Raw genomic sequence first — 16,067 nt, 5'->3', positions numbered from 1 at the left:
GAACCTCTGAATCTTAAGACATAAGCTTCTACTACCTGAGCTAAGAGATTTGGCTTTGTTAATTAAGGTGACTGCAAGCTCATCAACCTCTGTCTGTAGCGCAGCCAGAAGTAGAAAGAGACAGAGTACCACACTGAGCAGGTTACAAAAGCAGTCATGAGTTGCTGAGGTGTGAAAGTGTTTATGGGAAACCCCCAAGGGCTAGAGCACAGTGTAGAGCATAGTGCCTGGAGCGCCTTCAGCATTTGCATCCAAGCTAGTGCTATACAGAGCACACTACCAAATATCTAGAGCGGCTGAAGTGAGCTGTAGCTCATGAAAGCTCATGCTCAAATAAATTGGTTAGTCTCTAAGGTGCCACAAGTCCTCCTTTTCTTTTTGCGAATACAGACTAACACGGCTGTTACTCTGAAACACTTGCAGTGACACCTTGCAGTAGAGTCAGTTACAATACACAGTGTATTGCACCAGCATATCTGGCAATGGTAAATTTAGGAAACAGATCTGATCTGTGCTTTGTCAGCTCCCCCTCCCATCCAGCTCCTGAATACTTTTCACTCCTTACCCATCTTCATGCCACTCCCTACTACTATATATATTTCCTACAGAACAAAGAGGTTAATTCCTTGCTTGAAATGAAAAACTTAACTCAACCTTAACTCTTCATACATCCCTGCTCATCCTTTCTGCAGTTGGCCATCTAGTAAGATGAGCTAACTGTCACTACACTACTGCGCTACCCACTTTCAGCTATAAACAGACAGCATTTGTAAAGAAACATGTAGCTCAAAAAGTTTGGTTATATTACAGAACACTGAACTCAACGTCTGTTTAGATTAAGAGTCTTTTAGAATACAGATCTAGCATCAGGCCATTTAGAAGCTTATTTCTTATTTGTATTTTTTGTTAATTATAGTACAACCCAACTGCACCTAGAGTGACAGCTACTACTAAGTCTCTCTGCAATGTGTTGGCGAGAGTGACAGTGTTCCTATGAGTTTTCAATATAATCAGAGCAACATAGCAGGTGGTCAGTAACTCTGGATTCCATGACCTGTAATATCTTCTATCACAGTACATGTCATGAGACTGGTTAGCACTTAATTGTAAATCTGACTGTATTATAACAGTAAAGCACTAATGTTAGATTTCCACTACAGTCTGGGAAATATACTATTGCTCTGAATAACGTGAATAGCTCTTCTAATTCTCTAGCTGGAAGAGAAAAATAAGGCAGCCTTTCATTTGTTACCTTCTGACATTTAATATTACTTATAATATTACTAGCAACATGGGATTATCACACTTAAATCCTCAACCATGCTCCATCTACACTTCTGGAAAATATCAAAAGCCAGCTCAGAACATCTGAAGATTTACACAGACAGGAAGGAGTAAAGGGGTCTATTTTTTCCCTCAATGCTCATATTAGTTATGCACATAAATCCCTTGCATGTCAACAACAGTCTCCTGAAAGAATTAAATGAGAACAAGTAATTATACATGTCGTACTTAAAGGAACACAATGGAGCTCAGTGAGCCCCACAATGTTCCTACCCTATTTCCCTGAATCTTTCTAAAACCCGCTCTTGAATACAATATTGTAAACGTTATTTTTCACAGTATCAATTTAAAAATGTCAATCTTCGTAATCAACCCAAATCACCCAGTGTGGTTTGTAAAACATACACAGGTTTTATGTATGTATATGACCACTTGCATAGTCTCACACATACCTCTTTGAATGTGTCCACACTGGGGAAAACATGGGGTTTTAACCGTTAGCCAGCTCATGGTAAAATCCTAGTGTGGAGAAGGCAGTGATAAGTTTTAGCATGTAGCAGGTCAAGGTAGACACTGCTAAAAACACATACTGCCTTGTATACTTATATGTCCCTCCCACTACAGTAGCGCCTCACAATCTTTAATGTATTTCTCCTCGCATGATGAGAGTTACGGAAGTACCATTATCCTCATTTTACAGATGGGGAACTGACGCTCAGAAAAGCTAAGTGATCTGTCTACGGTCACATAGGAAGTCTCTGGTAAAGCTGGGGACTGAATTTAGGTTTCTCAAGTCCCAGGCTAACGCTGAAGACAAAGCCTCTGGGACACAAATGCCCCTTACTTCAAGTTGCCACAAACCAACACCTCTCAGATGTAGGCGAATACATGCCCAATTGAACAAATGGCACTTACTTCAAAACGGATCAACCTAATGCCTCTTGCACCTACTCACTTCATCAGAAGAGCCTTGTTTAGAACAAAGAGCAAGTGGACATTGTCTTTGCTCCAAAGACAGGAACATATACAAGAGGGGTTGGACTGAGGCATTTTGAAGGAAGAGTCTTAACTGGAGTAGGGGATTTCAGAAGATGGTCAAGGAGAGACATTTTCAAAAAAACTTATTGGGAAAAAAACACTAAGTAAAAATGAGACTGAAAACATGATTTAAAGGTCAACTGTGTCCCCGGTCTTATGGAAAAAAACACAATATATTAAAGACCAATTGCTACATCTTGTAATAGTGTCCCTCCAAAGTGTTTGAAAACTATTACTCTAGAATATTGGGATTGGTTTTTTAAAGAAAGGGAGCTTTTAAAGATGAGCTCCCATAATATTTTAGGCTGTGACACTTCCTGATGGTTCACAGAAAAAGATTGTCATGTGCATACAGTGCATATATTCTCATTTTCTCTCTTTCTCACTCTCCTCCCCCCACTTCACAGATATTTCAATGTAGAGTTTGTTGAAGTTAACTCTTTTTTCCATATGCAAATCAGTCCAGATTTCTGTGACTATCAAATATTCAACAAATAGATTGAGGGAAGTTTCAGCCTGTGGGTTGTTTGTGAACTGGTCATTTAATCTCTTTACTATTTACTATTTGTGATGTATGGTCGGTCACTTGGGATTGTTTCCACTCACTTGCTGGATGATACATTTTTAAACAGGAGAATGACAAACAACAGAGAAAGTGACACACTTCCAGTGTTCATATTCAGATTAATAATTGTTCATACTAAAGTTTGTGAAACTGTTCCAAATAACCAGGGGATCTCTGAAGATGAACAAAAATACTATGTTCCATTCTATTCAGGTTCTTACGTCATAATATCTGAGTCCCTTCTGGAATTAAAAAAAATAAACAAAGTGACTAACATCGGTCATGTGGGGTTTCCGTTTTTCCCCCAAGGGGAGATATTTTTATATGATCCTACAGATAGCAGCGGACCTAAACTGGCTGCTTCATACACAAATCTCCTTTTTCACTATTCAAGTTATTCTATTTGAATTCTTAAATTACTAATGTGGGACCTGACCTGGCAAATTATTTTGCACACAGCCAGACCCATCTATTTCAGTAGGATGACTCAAGTAAGTAAGGGCTTGCAGGATCAGACCCATATGTTAGCTATAAAAACATATCTCTCACAGGCCACACCATAGAATGAGTGAGTTTAGCTACAATTTCATGAAATGTTACAATTTAATGTCTTGACTGTTTTCTTATTATGAAATTTCTTCTGTCCTACTGTTGGGCATATTGAATTTTCAGTGCATCTGGACTGTCTTTGACAGGAATGCTAATACAAGTTATATAGATAGCAGGGGATTTTTCCCTGCAGACCTGACAAATTCCGTCTGAATAAAACCACTATCCGAAGTACAACTTAGCTGTAGTACACGTTGGTGTCTGAAGCTTAAGCAGAAAGCTCAAACTCAGGTATACAGTTCCATAAAACTCTTTGAAGGTTGGAGGGACTGATACTGCAAATAATACAAGTGTTGGTCCTTTTCCATGGAGATGCTCATGAGGCGTCAATTTCCAATATGCTCAACTCTGAAGAAAAAGTGAACTCCATGCTGCTCGTCTTCTGTTATGTATTCAGTTTTCTAGAGAGAACTGGCCACTATTAAAAGAAATGAGGCATGCTCACTCACTCCATTGGTTCCCAAAGAAATGACGGTACATTAAACAGGTGCTGAACATCTCCGATTCTCCCCACACTTTGCTTAGCAGAATTCAGTGATGCTCAAAGATGCATTATTTATTGACTCTCCTGGAAGTAGGTTAATTTATGATCTGATCTTGATTGTCTCTCTTGGTGAATGTGAATATACAGTTAAAACATGCAACTGAGGCAGGTTATTCCTCCATTAAGGCAAACTTCCCACTTTAAGTCATTCATGTTTCCAAATATTTAACATAGGTCCAAATCATGCAACCCTTACTCACCTGAGTAGTCCTATGGAAAGCAATGGAAATACTCAGGTGAATCGGGACTGCAGGATCAGCATGGTTTTTCAGATTGTGCAGTTTCAGCAATTAAAAATGCATAGAGCATATATATCCGTATATATAGATAGATCATTTAAAAAGCAATAGATGTCCTTGCCCACACCATGGGAAACAAAGGCTAATGTGTTCATTTTAATTAATTAAGCCAATTTTAAAACGAACACATTAAGCTTTCTTTTCCAGGGTGTGGGCAAGAACAACTATTGTTTTTAAGTTATCCTTATCCAGTAGCTTTCTGAACGGATATAAACTATTTTATGGTTTTGTACTAGCACCTAGCATCCTACATTTGAGAGCTTCCCATGATATTAGATTTGCACAACAATGCCCCGAGTGGAATTCATACTGTCTCCTACCTTGCCTCTTCCCTGGTCACAGACCTGTGAATATCTGATTTGGAGGTTCATTGGCTGAACTGGAAAACAAAAACAAAATAAAAAAGTGTTATTTTCAAGGTTTTTTAGCCTTTTGTTAATAAAATTGAAGTAAAATTTGAAACAAAAAATAATTTCAAATAAAAAAATCGAAATGTTTTGGTGAACCTGAATCTGCTTTTTTTGTCAAAAAAAATGTTGCCTAGCTCTACACAGACAGATTTTTTTCATCAGACCAATTGTACATATTTGATATGCAGTCTCCAAGAAGTCTTAATGGCTCTGAAAAAGCTCTTAGAATTTATCTTGAAGATATTTTAGAAACCTTGGTAACTCTTAAGTATATAACCCTAAACAGGATAAGTATGGTAAGAGCATGAAAGGGGATACATTCCAGTGAAGTAGCCAGGACATGTGATTGTTCCAGAGAGATTCAGTGCTCTTGGGGGATCATTTGTGCACCAGTCAGCTAACTGAGTCAAATAGTAAAGAGTTAAGCTTAGAAGTGCCAAACCAATATGGATTTTTTTGTTTCTAAAAAGTAGATTGACTTTAATTTTTTATCTGCTGCGAGTCCAGATGTATTTTAATATACCACTCTGGAGTTACTGAAAAACTTGAACTTGAACTGGGACTGGGATTACTTGGAAAAAGTAATGCATGCAAGGGAGAAGGTTCATCTTAATGGTATTTATTTAAGACAACAATGGTAGACTTAAATTATTCCTGTATGTAAAACTATTGTAAATTGTGTCTAAAAGGAGATGTAATCTACCTTCCTAAAGAAAACCGCTTTATGCTGTAAACATGCTACAATATTCAGTATTATCTACTAAAGAACATGATCAACAAATGCAAATATCAGAAATTCATTTCACTGACTACTCAATACCATGTGTCTTTGTAGCTATAAATCCACACAGCCACCACAGATTCCCATAAAACATGCTGCAGGAGCCAAAACTTTTTAACTGACAGCACTATGGTTAATGAGGTAAATAGTTCCGCAGTATGATTTTGAAAATGTCTACATATATATTTTAGGTAGGTGATCTTAAAATGTGCCTTCATATATACAAGAAGCCATGTTTAACCCAAGAGACCAGAGCTGTTCTAGTCTATTTCAGGTAATTTATACACATCATCCTTCTGAGAATGTTTTTATTTTTCAATCTACCACTAAATAAATACAAATAAACAAACAGAGAGAAGCACATTTAAAATGATGTTGATACAAACCTGAACTATGACATTAAGTTTAGAATTCCCAAAGTTAATGTTCAAACTCACCTGAATGCATATTTGACCTGTATTTTCACAATGCAGTAAATTAAAGAACTATGCATTACAGCTAAGCACAAAAGTGCACAGCTTTCATTTTGATGGAGGGAAAAAAAGAGAGAGAGAGAGAGAGAGAGAGAAGACAAACCATGTTTTAACCTGCTACTGGGTTCACAGCCAAGGTCTAGATTTTCAAACATGTGCTCATGCACTTGTAAACCCTCAGCTGTTGTACTTGCAAATCCTTATTTGCTCAGGCATGATGTATGTGCATATGCCAATCAGGGTTTAAGGCTGCACATCAGTGTTTGTGCATATGGCAGTCAGAGGCATGCAAGTCATCTATGCACACTTAAGCATATGTGCTTTTGAAAATCTGTCCCCAGAGAGCCCCTTTTAACTCTTTCTGAGGAACAGATAAAGATGTATATAACTGCAGGATTGAAATAATACAGATATCCATATTGACAGCTCTGGCGACCAAATATCTATTCAATTCAGTTTCTTATACTGCCCACACCATCATAGGATCTGAATGCCTTCCAGTAATTCATTAAGTTACATGACTAACATCTGTCATGTGTGGCTCATTCCCTTTCTCTCAGGGGGAAAACTGTGTGTGCAGTGTAGTGTTTTGTTGGGTTTCTTTTATTTAATTCTGTTTTTTATAAATGTTATGTACACTGTGCTATGCAGTTATATTGTAGAAGACAAGTCAAAGAAGTATACTTGCACTTGGAGCAGAAGGCAGTGAAGACTGGGCTGGTTCTGGATTCCTTTGGGAGTTTGTTTCACAGTCTTGGACTGGTCTTTGGGAAGGCTCCATCTCCTCCAGAGACAAGATTTACCCATGCAGTGGACAGCTCTATTTTGTTTGAGGAGATGAGTTATCAACCATGATCCTCATACTGGCACGTCAAGTGATCTTTTGGGTCTCCTGGCACAGATCATTGAGTGCCTTGAACAGAAGGATCAAGACCCTTGAACTTGACTGAATATTCTGTGGAAAACTAATGTAGTCTGTGTTGCTGAGGAGATATGCTGCTGTGTTCTGTACTAGCTGGAGTTTCCTGAGGGCTGACTGCTTCATAATCAGCCATCTTGCATTCATGGAATCATAGATTTTGAGATCAGAAAGGATCATTACATCATCTAGTCTGACCTTCTGTATAACACAGCCCATAGAATCTCACCCAGTTACCCTGAGTTGAGCCCAATAACTTGTATTTGACTAAACGTACCTTCCAGACAGGTGGTCCAGTCTTGATCTGAAGACATCAAGAGATGGAAAATCCTCCACTTTCCTTGGCAGTTTTTTCAATTTTTTAATCACTCTCACTATTAAAATGGTGTGCCTTATTTCTAACTTGAATTTGACTGACTTTATTTTCCGGCCATTGGTTCTTGTTATGCCTTTCTCTGCTAAATTAAAGAGCCCTACAATACCTGGTATTTTTCCCCATGAAGGTACTTATACACTGTAATCAAGTCACCTCTCAATCGCCTCTGCATTGTTATAGTCCAGCTGAAAGGTGACAAAGTGTTTACAGCTGAAGCCAGGTCATCTTATCCCAGGATAGGATGGAGTGTACTATCTAAACAGAGCAAGCATTACTCACACGTGCTGTTACGTGACAGCTTAGTGTCAGTGATGAATCCAGGAGAACTCTAGAGCTACCGACTGATTTGACCAATTGTGGGTGTGCACCCTCATCAAAGGAGACTGCACCAAGGCTGCGAACTCTTCAAAGTACTTTCTCCCCACCTCAGTGTCAGCTTCATGCAGTTGCTCTTCATCCATGCACTGATCTTGTCCAAATGCTGAGCCATCTTGTAGATAGTGGTACAGTCAAATAGCAAAGGATAAGCATGGCTGAGTCATCTGGCTGTCCCTAGAACCAGTTCGTTATAGGTAGTGACAGTATAAGTTTCCCAAGTACATATCCCCAATGTGCTTCATCCTTGCTCTAAAGAACTACTTCTGAGAGTGAGAAGGGTTCAGTCTCCATAATTATTAAGATCCAGTCCAATGCGCATTGAAAACTCAATGGGAGTTTTTCCATTGACTACAGTAAGTCTTGAACTGACCCCGCTATTGAAACAGACAACTAGCTAATGACAATTTCGTTATATTAACCTATTCTCTAGGAACTATGATGAGACCTCCAACTCATTTTACATAAGCCACTAAACAGCCATCAAAAGCCTAAATTTAAATTGGCAAACTGGAGGTGGAAGGCTCCATAATCCATTACTATTCCCCTGAGCCATCTGGTCACAGTTCCTCAAACACCTTGTATGGTACTTAGTATCTATGAGTAGTTTACAGGGATTTGTAGAAACTAAGTGTACATATTTAAATATGATGAACCGTTTTTTCTCAACATCAGTAAAAGCAGGCTATCAGCTATGCTGATATTCATTTTAGTTACACAGACTAGTGTTTAAGTAGAAGGAAAAAGGATATCTATCAATATACAATTTAAATACTATGGTGTGTTAACCTATAGGATAACTGCACTCCAGTATAGGTTCCCTACAGTGGTATAAATCAGCATGTAAATACAATGACTTGTATATGATTAAGGCTAAGATTTGGTCACTGATATTTTTTGTAAAATTCATGGACAGGTCACAGGCAATAAAAAAAAAAATTAATGAAGTCCGTGACCTGTCCCTGACTTTCACTAACAATATCCCTGACAAAATGGGGAGGTAGGTTCAGCTCAGCACCCACTGCTGCTGGAGCTCCGACCGCTGCGGTGAGTGAGAGCTCTGCCCCTCCCCTCCCGCATGGTGGCTGAGCAGCTCTGGGGGGGCCATCTACCTGTGGCAGCAGGGAGCTTTGGGGTGTTCCCCACCACCTGCAGTGAGTGGAAGCTCCGGGGGTCCCCCTGCCTTCCACCATGGCTGGACAGCTGCAGAGTGTACCCACCGCAACAGGGAAGCTGCAGGGGGCCCCCGCTGCACCCCGTGCCTGGGCAGCTGCAGGAGGGCTCCCCCACTGCCCATCATGGCTGGGCAGCTGCAGGATCCTCCCGCTGCCAACTATGGCTGGACAGCTGCAGGGTCCTCCCACCAGGGCAGGGCCAGGAGATGCAGGGCAGGGGCAGCTTGGAGCTCCAGCCCCGGGGCAGAAAATGTCACGGAGGTCATAGAAATTACGGATTCTGTGACTTCCATGACCTCCGTGACATTATTGTAGCCTTATGTATGATCATAATGACAGCACTGATCAGCAACAGTTGGTCACACAAAGACAATCCAATAATATTTGCATATGTTTGTGCTTTTGATCACATAAGTGCATGTAAAAATATGTCCTATTTTCAGTTAGACCAGTAGCCTGCTTTCCTCTTATAAAATTATTTCCAATTATTTGTGCACATAGTCATAAATGGAATGGTGATTTATTTCTGCAGCTCTCCCATTTTATAACTCACACTGCGGTCAATGGGCCTAATTCTCTACTGGAAAGAAAGAAAGAAAGAAAGAAAGAAAGAAAGAAAGAAAGAAAGAAAGAAAGAAAGAAAGAAAGAAAGAAAGAAAGAAAAAGAAGCAGCAGCAGCAGAGCTCTGTGTAGCTCAAAAGCTTGTTTCTTTCACCAACAGAAATTGGTCCAATAATAGAAAGTATTTGACCACCTTGTCTCTCGTGCACCTTGTGTAGTCTTTTACACCTGTGCAAACTGAGTATCAGATGCTCCCAGATTATAATGGTACCATTTTACAGTCATTTTGCACATGTGGACACAACTACAAGGTGCCAAACGGGGGGAATAAGGTCCAATGGGAATTCTATGTGAGGAAGGGCTGCTAGCTTGGGCCATAAATGTATTCTTAAAAGGCAATCTTATAAAAAATGTAGCCATGAAAGACCAAAGAGATTCAGCTTAATATGATTCAGTATATATTTTAATATTTTAATAGTATGCCCAGTCTGAAAGCTACACTTCATTTAAACTAGATTTTTACAGTAGCAGTCAGGGTCGTTTTATAGAAGAAAACTCATTAGCAATATAGCAGACATATGAATATAAATGCAACAGGAAAAACTCAGACTGGAAAGGCACAGATATGAAGGCAGCATGTTTACAAAGGTCTCATCTCTATACTGACTTTACAAACTTCTTTTAATAGCGTTACAATGACAGGCTCAAATTGGATACTGATGTTACTTGGCAGACAGATGAGTCTTCCTAATGGATGAACATGTACCTATATGTTTTACTGCAAGAAAATTGAAATCAAGCTTACACCTTTGTACACTTCCAGCTGATATAAAATAAGGCTTCTAGCCCTCTCTCTCCACAAGGTCTCTAATCAGTTACACCATGGTAGATTATATGTAGGTTATCTGCTTACCTGCCATCCAGCGCAACTCTGAATCCAAGAACAAACTTCGCCCTGAGCTGACTGGCTTAGAGAACAGTTGGAGTGCTGATATATTAATCTTTCAGCTCTTAATTCCATGGATCAGAAACAAAAGGTAGGAACTAAAATCACCTGAGTCTAATCACTTGTAAGTCTCTCTGTCACTAATCAGTAGTATTTTATGGCCTCCTGTCCAGCTCCTCAATAATTCAAACACTAGCAATAGCAGATATCTTACTTAGTCTTTTTGATGTTCTAGTGAGACGATCCATTATGTACCGTTCTTTTTAACTGAAGATGCAACTGTTTTGTGCAGCCCTTGTGGTTCTTTACAAGTTCCAGTAAGAAAGGCATGGTCAAATTTTCATTGGTCCTCAAGGAGAATATTGTATTAAAAGCAGGAAGGAAATTAAATATACATTTTTTGTTACATGCTACTGTCTCAGTAGTGAATTGGGTTAAATGGAGAGGGCAATAGATTATTTTAAACTTAATGAGCTGATAACAGAAGACATCATGTTTGAGAGTGAAGATCATTATATTCCATTCCTTGTCCATTGCACAATGGCTGTAGATGAAGATAAGAAAAGTGGGAGACACAACTACTCTACCCTCAGACAAATCCAGCTTCATTGGTGCCCAAGTGACTGAGGTACACCAACTCTGAGTGACAGCTCAAACACAGTTCTTGAAGAACTTTAATGTGGCTGGGGGTGGGGCAAGATCTAAAGATCTCCCTGGCTCACAATATGATGCTTCTATAATGCTTATGTAGTCCCTATCCAAGTGTGTTATTAACTACAGTTTGAAAAGATGCTTAAACAACCTGGGTGACTGTCACATTCTGGGGTGCAGTCCAGACCAGTGAGGGGTTGGGTGTCTCACAATGCTTTGCTGTTGTAGCTCCAACCACGGCCGCTCACAAAAAAACCCTAACAGCATGCAAGTCACACCCTGAGTGTCTGTATACAGCCACAGCCCTGGTCTAGCAACTCTGACCCCAGCAGTCTGCCAACAACACTCCAGTCACACTCTGACTTCCACCTACCTGGGTTACTACCTGCAAGGTGACCCCAACATGCTCCCAGTCCTGAATTTTCCCCAAAAATCAGGTGTTCTGTGCTGTCCAGCCCTTTCCTGGACAGTTCAGATATTAGAGGTCCGTTGCCCCTCTACAGGGTCAATATTCAACAGTTTGCTACTTAAACTGGAGTTACGAAACAGTTCAGTTTAAACACAACATTAGATTAATTTAGATTAAAAATAAAACAAGTTTATTTAAATACAAAGAGATAGATTTTAAGTTGAATATAAGTATAAGGTATTTGTGATGTTCCCCTCTGGTGTCATCTGGACCAGTGATCTGCTAGGTCACTCCAGTCCTTGACTCTGGGAGCCAGCCTTACCCTGCTCTGCTGTGAGAACCCCCACTCCTGGGCTGCTCACGCACAGCCTCTGGCATGTAAGCTGCTCCCACCTACTTGCAACCGAATGACACTAGCCAATATCCCCAGTCTAAGACACAACCCTAAGAACCTCCGTCTTGCAGTGTCCAGTTATGTCCACTGGATGCTGCAAGCTTATATGAGTTCATCAATTTCACAAAGAAATTGATATGTACCAGATTTGTTGTCCCAAGGGGAGTCTCTGACATGGTTCAAACGAAATGCACTGCTTCAGGTAGAATAAACAAACACATTTATTAACTATGAAAGATAGATTTTAAATGATTATAAGTCAAAGCATAACAAGTCCAATTTGGTCAAACGAAATAAGAGCAAAACGCATTCTAAGCTAATCTTAACACTTTAAATGCCCTTACAAACTTAGATGCTTCTCACCACAGTTGGCTGGTTGCTCTTCAGCCAGGCTCTCCCCTTTGATCAGTGCTTCAGTCACTTGGTGTGGTGTCTGTAGATGTAGATGGAAGAGAGAGGAAGACCATGGCAAATATCTCTCCCTTTTATCATGTCCTTTCTTCCCTCTTGGCTTTGCCCCCCCCAACTTCAGAGTCACGTGAGCATTACCTCATCGCAGTCCCAAACTGACCAAAGGAAGGGGGGTGACTCACTCGAGAGTGCAACAGATCCTTTTTTCCTGTGAGGCTGGGCTGGGTTTGTCCCATTCATGCCCTGATGAGGTGTGAACTAGCTCTCTGCTTTTGAAGAGTTTTTGCCTGGGCTTGCTTTAAGCCAGGAGGACACATGTTCAGCTTCATAACTATATACATGAAATTACAACCTAAAACATTACTATAACAACGATCACTATAACATTACCATAACAACAATGCTCAGTACATCATGAGCATTCCGAAGACACCTGACATGACAAACTTTGCATTAGACACACGCAATCATATTATAAGAATGAACATGGGGGTGCTGAATGTTGCTCTGAGGTACAGAATGTCACAGTACTAAAGTCAGAAATGGTTAGAAGGAGAATGAAGATAAAACGGTTCTTAGTAGATAAAACTTAACAAACTAGATGTGGTTCAAGGTAAAATTCTTACCACATGTTCCCAGCAACAGCGCTGACCAAATTCTCAGGTCAGGATCTCCCCCCCAAAGTCAAAGGGCTGGTTCCTTTGTCTTCTTAGGTGGGTAAAAGAGAGAGAGAAGGAGGGAGAGAGATAACCTGGTGTGTTTTTGCTGCTCACTTTTATAGTCCAATCACCCTTTGAAATTTATTTTCCTGAGGGTTACCCTAGATAAAGTTCCTTCCAGCTGTGAGGAAGGAGACATGGAGTCTTGCGGTGAAAGAGGTTCCATGTTGTTGTCTACTAAAATGCCTATTGATCTGTCGCTGTCTCTCTTCACTACTAAAGAATGGCTACTTGACAGATGATTGCCAATCAGCTTTGAAGACACCTGGCTAGAGGCATCGGCTTCTCCTTCATCTTTGAGAAACCAGTTTACCCCCCTCCACACTTGTCTGGTAAACACATTATAGTCATAATTTCAGCTTATGTTCATAACTCTTAATACACATTTTGTACTACAGAACCCAAGAATACTGAAGATGGTGTGTTATTAGTTTTTAAATGGTACTTCACAAGCATATTTTGCATAAAGATTATCACAAAAATGTGTAGGGTGTGAATACAGGGATGTTTTAAGTCACAGTGACCTTAACAATGCAGGAAATAAAATACACATATATTGCGATGTAGTAGAAAGTACACCTATTACCCAAAAGTTCTCATCTCAATTGATAACTGCCCAGATGGCAATGTTGCCTGAAGATTTTAATCAGATACTATGGTGATGAGTGCAGTCTAAGAACCTATATGGTACAGAATAGAATAAAATAGGGTATTCACCTAGTTACACTCATTTTGGTTCCCATCATAATGTATGCACTAGCTAACTTTAATGTATTTACTTCTGTGCTAATATATGGAAGTACTTGAAAAAGTATCCCTAGTTCCCCTCGTGATATTCACTGATTTTTTCAACATGGTTACTGGAAACAGTGATAGAAATATACCTATTTCTCCCTCTATTTATTGCTGTTTCTCATTCTTTTTAGGAGCAGATTCACCATATTTAAGTCATTTGGGGGGGCAGAACCAATATATTTTTCAGGAAAACATTCTGCAGTATTCTGTTTTATCTCCATTTTTTTCTAAATAGCAAAGATACTCTTCATTTGTCAAGTGACTTTATTCTCAAGATCAGCAAGTTCTTTCAAAAGCTAATAAATTATGCCTCACAGGATCCCTGTGAGATAGACAATTATTATTTTTTCTAGTCTGAAAGTGAGGCAAAAAAAGGTTAAGGAATTTGCTAGAGGTCAACCAGCAAGTCAATGACCTAGCTAGAAATAAAGACGCTAGGTAGCCTGACTCCCAGTTATGTATGCTTACCACTTGATAACATCCCCACAATAAATTAATAGATTCAGTCTGGTAGTCATGACTCTAGACAGACACTGACCTCTTACTAAATAATTTGTGGATGTGTATATTGCGCACCAGTCAATCAATACCACCAGCCTGTTCAAGCTTTATAGCTTTCCTGCAAAGACAGCACACACACATTTCCTTAAGAGGATGACAAAGAGAATCTATAACTCTTGAAGCACATATCAAACAATAAAGCATCCCTTGGTTAAAGAATTTGCCTCAGCCATGCTTTCATACTACTTGTGTTCACTTTTAGGGACCATTCATACTACTGACCCAGATATTCATAAAAGCAAATTTCAAAGATGGGTGTGTAGGAAACAGAACTCTAGATTCACAGTCTTGAATAGTCACTCTGAAAATTTTTGCGAACTCACCCTCTCAAGAAACAGAAAAAATATTATGTGATTTCTCTGACAAATCACAAGTAACCAATAAATAAATTATAGTATACTCAGGAATATTCTGTAAACAAAAAAGAAAAAAACTAAATTCCTAGGTAAATCATTTATCAAATTTATTCACAGAGCTCTCATTAATATGTTTATGTTCCCCTAGTATGTTCTAATAAAGCTGTTGTTATTGCTGGCACCAATCTGTCTTGGTGAAGTTTATTCTGACACTACCTGTTAATGGTAATTCATCCAGGCTTTGATCCTTTGTACAGAATATTGTTCTGGATTACCCAGTGGTATAGTACCAACAGAAGTAGCAATCTTGGTCTGCTAGATGGAAAATACAGGTTTAAGAAATATGTGGGAATCCTACCTCCCCATTCTAGTATCACTAAGATAGATCAGAATGGTATCAAACTATTTCTAGCAAGGGAAGAAGAGAAAGGTAAGGAAAGAAAGAAAATCTGGGAATAGTATAAAAGCGAGAAAGAAGGAAAATAGAGAAAATGTGTAGAAAATAAAAATGAAAGGCAACAGTGGGAAAGAAACAGGAAGAACCAAGACGAGAAAAGTTAGTAATCAACAGCAGATAAATTATTTTCAAGACAAGCTTGAAGTGAGAGACTCTGCTACCCAGAGGCCAGATTGTGAGTCTTTCTTCATGTTGACTAGTACCCTAAATATGGGTATTCAGTTGAAAGCAACGGAATTATTTGTGGAGTCAAATACTACTAAGTGTGAATATGGCCCTTAGAAAGAAAATTCCTGGACATTGACAAACTGCTGTAATAACAATTAATTTATATAGAGAGAGAACAGGTCAAACTAAAACTTTTGGTCCCATAAAAAAGGAGCCTGTCAGCCCACGCAGAAAAAAAAAAAACCAAATCCCAGAATTTGACAAGAATTGAAATGAACAGGTACTTGAAAAAAATGGTTTGCTTACATTACAAACTGGCTACTTTGCGAGATTCTCCCCTCCCTCCCTCTCTTCACACCCCCTATTTTCCCAAACTCCTTCTTGCTGGACGTTCCTGACATGTCAGTGCTTGGAAGTGGACTATGGCATGTCAATAGCTGATAATGTTGGTTGACCATAATCAAAACACAGTGCCATGTGCTTAAAGTGCCAGAGAAAACAACCCGGTCTCTGAGAATTTCTGAAACAACTATGTGACCTGTACTGCCAACTAGCTAAACTATGAGGACAGCCTGTGGCTTGCAGCATTTGATTTCTGTGGGTGGAAGACTTTTGTTGCAGAGCAACCAAGGGTGAATCCATCAAGTTTCTGTATGCTATTCTCTCTCCCTCTCTCTCAGCAGACCTCCCAGTCTGAGGCCAGGTCTACACTATAAACTTACATCAGTGTAACTATGTCGCTCTGGGTGTGAAACATCCACACACCTGAGTGACGCAATTATATCGACCTA

At 39.5% G+C, this 16,067-nt stretch overlaps 1 long non-coding RNA gene across 1 annotated transcript in view; it reads right to left on the bottom strand.

Moving 5' to 3' along the window:
• LOC141983826 (uncharacterized) overlaps positions 1 to 10,454 on the bottom strand; it is an 87,236-nt gene extending 76,782 nt beyond the window's left edge. Inside the window, exons 1-2 of the long non-coding RNA XR_012638536.1 lie at positions 10,323 to 10,454; positions 4,660 to 4,718 (exon numbers count right to left, since the gene is read on the bottom strand). This is a non-coding gene — a long non-coding RNA (uncharacterized LOC141983826). The remainder of the gene's footprint in view (positions 1 to 4,659; positions 4,719 to 10,322) is intronic.
• Positions 10,455 to 16,067: the final 5,613 nt, after the last annotated feature.

The sequence above is a fragment of the Natator depressus genome, chromosome 3 (assembly GCF_965152275.1).
Source record: "Natator depressus isolate rNatDep1 chromosome 3, rNatDep2.hap1, whole genome shotgun sequence".
Lineage (NCBI taxonomy): Eukaryota > Metazoa > Chordata > Testudines > Cheloniidae > Natator > Natator depressus.
Note: the sequence above shows the minus strand (reverse complement) of the source record. Positions and strands in the feature narration are given on the sequence as shown.